Source organism: Camellia sinensis, chromosome 10, assembly GCF_055761805.1.
Source record: "Camellia sinensis isolate YWXY chromosome 10, ASM5576180v1, whole genome shotgun sequence".
Taxonomy (NCBI): Eukaryota; Viridiplantae; Streptophyta; class Magnoliopsida; order Ericales; family Theaceae; genus Camellia; species Camellia sinensis.
Window position 1 is genome coordinate 73,020,231 of NC_138970.1, and position 4,353 is coordinate 73,024,583.

The 4,353-nt window shown below is 41.2% G+C and overlaps 1 pseudogene; it reads left to right on the plus strand.

Moving 5' to 3' along the window:
- Positions 1-2,406: 2,406 nt before the first annotated feature.
- On the plus strand, positions 2,407-4,071 carry LOC114291604 (lycopene beta cyclase, chloroplastic/chromoplastic-like; annotated as a pseudogene).
- Positions 4,072-4,353: the final 282 nt, after the last annotated feature.

Consider the following 4,353-nt stretch of genomic DNA (forward strand, 5'->3'; position numbering starts at 1 on the left):
ATATTTCAAGAAAGAAGTGATAGACTTGCTTGAGAAATACAATGTGGCTTTTCATAAGTTAGTAACCTATAGGCCACAAACTAATGGAGCTATCAAGGCTGCAAATAAAAATATCAAAAGAATTTTGCAAAAGATGGTGGAAACTTACAGGGATTAGCCAGATAAATTACCATATGCACTTTGGGGCTACAAAACCTCAATTCGAACATCTACAGGGGCGACCTCTTATTCTCTCGTCTACGGAATGGAGGATGTTTTGCCAATTAAAATTGAAGAGCTGTTGCTGCGGGTTATGGCCGAGTGTCAGATAGCAGAGGCAGATTGGTAGCAAAGTAGGTTTGAGGAGTTAATGTTGTTTGATGAGAGAAGATTAAGGGCATTGTATCATGTCTAGGGCTACCAACGTCGAATTTTCAGGGCTTTCAACAAGAAAGTTAAGTTCAAAAATCTTAAAGAAAGGGACATGGTGTTGAAAGACAACCGGACCCCCATCTATGACCCTAGGGGCAAGTTCAGACCTAATTGGACTGATCCTTATATCATTAAGTCAATCTAGTCAGGAGGGGAAATTTTTCTTATGGACTTGGATGGCCTGGAGTTCTCATAACCGATCAATATGGACAAATTGAAGAAATACTACCCTTGAGAGGCTCGCTAGGCCGAAAACCCGAAAGGGCGACCTAGGCAAAAGTTAGAGCATAAAAATTAGAAATAAAGAAAAACTGAGCTCACAAGGTTGAAAACCCTAAATGACAACTTTGGCAAAAGTTAGAGCGCAAAAGGAGAGAGCTAATACTCGAGTAAACCTTAGCCGAACTACATAAGGCCTGATTCTCATTTTTGGGATACATAGGCAACTTCACCCTGAAGTGCGGCCGTAACTATCTCTAACTCAACTATCTTGTCCATTTTCTTGATCAAGTCGTCTTTGTTCATCATCTGTTAATTCGGTTGTGATCTTCATTTTGGGAAGAAAAGCTGGTTACAATGCAAAGCAGCAGCGATATACAATCAGGGGCAGTTGTGAGCTTTTGATTCAGGATTGTACATCTCGAGGGTTGATTCCGTGCATGTTAGGTGGTGATCATTTCTGAAAAAATTTTTGAAAAGTTTTAATAAAAGTTGATTTTGTTCAAAATTTTACCCTTTTACGACTTGGACCATTTTTTGGACCGAAAGGAAAATTTTCAATACTCGTAACTTTAATTTTATTGATTTCAACACAAGTACATTCTCCCTTTTTGATTTAGATCCAAGTTACTTTTACATCTTAAAATTTGAAAAGAAAAGACCAAAGCAGTAAAACTAGGGGCACAGCTAAGTCAGGTGGCTCTATGCCAAAGACGGCTCAATATCTGCCTCCTCTTCGAGCCAAGCCAAACACTCCTCAGATAGGGTGTAACTGAAACTAATGGCAGGGGCTAGAATCTCTCTCGTCCTCCAGGCAGTAAGGTACTGGGGCAGGTGTGAAGCACGAAACGAGAATGAAGCCGGGTATTCTACCCCCTCCTCTAGGCAGGTTTGATCATGCTTGAATTGGCATCTGAACCGGAGAGAGAAATAGAACACGCAGTGTGTGAGGCCAATTAACTCTACACCCGACTGTCAGGACATGTTGTAACTCATCTCAGCCAAATTAAGCCAGGGGCAATGCCAAGTTGTGCCAATTGCAGATTTGTTGCACATCTAATCACACCATGACCCCTCTGAGGGGAAATCAATCAGTCGTTGGCAAAAGAATTAAGCTCGAGCTGAGTATTCGAGGTAAGGGTCTACTACTTGCAGTTTATTCATAAGCCATACTTGGGGAGGGATGAAATATAAGAGAGATTAAAGAATAGAGATGTGTACAATGAGAGAAAAGTAAGGAAAATGTTATGAGAGAAAAATAAAGAGTGAGTGTCGAGCGATGTGAGAATCATAAATTAGCAGGGTGGGAAATAATACCTAGAGAAGTAGCAGACTCCCTGCCAACCGGGTAGGCTCTCCTCGACGGAAAGCATCTAAACCCATTAAGGTTTCGGCCAGTGCCAAACCAATGCAACTCTTACCCTTTTTCAGACATTAGGCCACTTTGATCAACCGGATGCTAGCTCTGCCAAAACTAGGGGCAATGAGGACTTGCGCAAGGAGGCATAAGAAGAGAGCATGTTGCCGGTGGCCTCACTAAAGAAGGTCACTCCTGCGTCCAATAGCGGAAAATTGATGAACTAAGCTGGGGATGCCCATCTCCCCATCATGTGCCAAGGATTGAGCCTCATGTATTGTTAACCTACACATCCATCCCAAAGCTTGGGCATGGCCAAAACGGGGCTGCGGTATGATTTCTTCGTCGCGTCGGGACTCCATCAAAGCTCGAAATTCTTCGATCGTCGAACACACCTCTTGTGATCCGAATTGAAATACATGAGTGATCGGGTTCCAACATCGAATAGCAATATGGAAGAATGTAAAGCAAAGAGAAGTGCGGGCTTTTCAAAGCCACACAATCAGGAATTTAGGTTTGGTCCCAAGAAACCTCATTTGAAGTTGGGTAAGAATGGTTCTTTGAAGGCCAGAAGTAGTGCCCTTTTGGAGCTTGTTCCTGAGACCAAGAAAGAAAATCTTGATTTTGAGCTTCCCTTATATGACCCTTCAAAGGGCCTTATGGTGGACCCAAGAGTGGTTGGAAGCGGCCCTGTAGGGCTGGCAGTTATGCAACAAGTTTCAGAGGTGGGGCTTTCTGTGTGCTCAATTGACCCATCTCCCAAACTGATATGGCCCAATAACTATGGTGTTTGGGTGGATGAGTTTGAGGCCATGGATTTGCTTGATTGCCTTGACACTACCTGGTCTGGTGCTGTCATATTTGTTGATGACCACTCAACTAAAAATCTTGATAGGCCTTATGGGAGGGTTAATAGAAGGCAGCTGAAATCCAAGATAATACAAAAATGCATATTAAACGGTGTTAAGTTTCGTCAAGCCAAGGTTATAAAAGTGATTCACAACAAATCAAAATCGTTGTCGATTTGCAACGATGGTGTCACTGTTCAAGTCACCGTAGTTCTTGATGTAACTGGCTTTTGTAGGTGCCTTGTTCAGTATGACAAGCCCCTACAATCCCGGGTACCAAGTGGCTTATGGGATTTTGGCCGAAGTTGAAGAACACCCATTCGATGTAAATAAAATGGTTTTCATGGATTGGAGAGATTCCCATCTTAACAACAATATGGAACTAAAAGAGAGAAACAGTAAGATTCCCACTTTTATGTATGCTATGCCCTTCTCATCCAGGCAAATATTTCTTGAAGAAAGTTCCCTTGTTGCTTGGCCTGGACTACCTATGGAAGATATTTAAGAACGAATGGTGGCTCGGTTAAGGCACCAAGGGAAGTTTCTTCCAGTGCTTCCTCAACGAATTGTTGGCATTGATGGTACAGCTGGAATGGTCCACCCTTCAACCGGATATATGGTAGCAAGGACTCTAGTTGCAGCTCCAATCATTGCTGATTCAATAGTTCGGTACCTTGGTTCTGAAACAAGCCGTTCAGGAAACAATTTATCAGCAGAAATTTGGAGAAATCTGTGGTCCACAAAACGGAGACGCCAAAGAGAATTCTTTTGTTTTGGTATGGATATTCTACTTAAGCTTGATTTACAAGGCACAAGAAGGTTTTTTGATGCTTTCTTTGACCTAGAACCTCATTATTGGCATGGATTCTTGCCGTCTCGGCTATTCCTTCCTGAGCTTATATTTTTTGAGATGTCCCTTTTTTCTCATGGCTCTAATATTTCTAGGATAGAGATAATGGCAAAGGGCACTCCTCCATTGCTAAGAATGATCAACAACTTTAGTACAGGATAGGGAATAAGATCTCTTGGAATTCTGTTTTGTTGTATGCTAAAGGTCATGATGCTTTTGCCTCTTAACATTTACTTTTCCTATACATGTCAAATTAATGGTATGAGTTGTTGTTGTTCAGTTTTTTTGAAATCATAGTTTTCTGGGTAGGCCTTGAAGTAAACCTCTCTGTTACGTATAAAAAGTGTATTGATCATTATTAATTCGTTGTTATGTGATTTCTCATATAGTCTATCTCCTTGGCTTGCATTAATTTTTTGTGCCCAGTAAATATGCAACCTGGTTCAACTGTATAAGACTACATATCCTAAAAAGAGAAGTACAATCAAGATAGCTGGACTTATGATACAGTGAATGCGTTATGAATCATCTTCTTCATAATGATCACATTATGAATTGGCTGGTACACACTTGCCTATTAATCAATGCTTTCAATCAAATGTAGAATGTAACACCTCCAGGAACATAATAAAGTGGGATTAGGAATATTTCTCTGGAAATGCGTATAA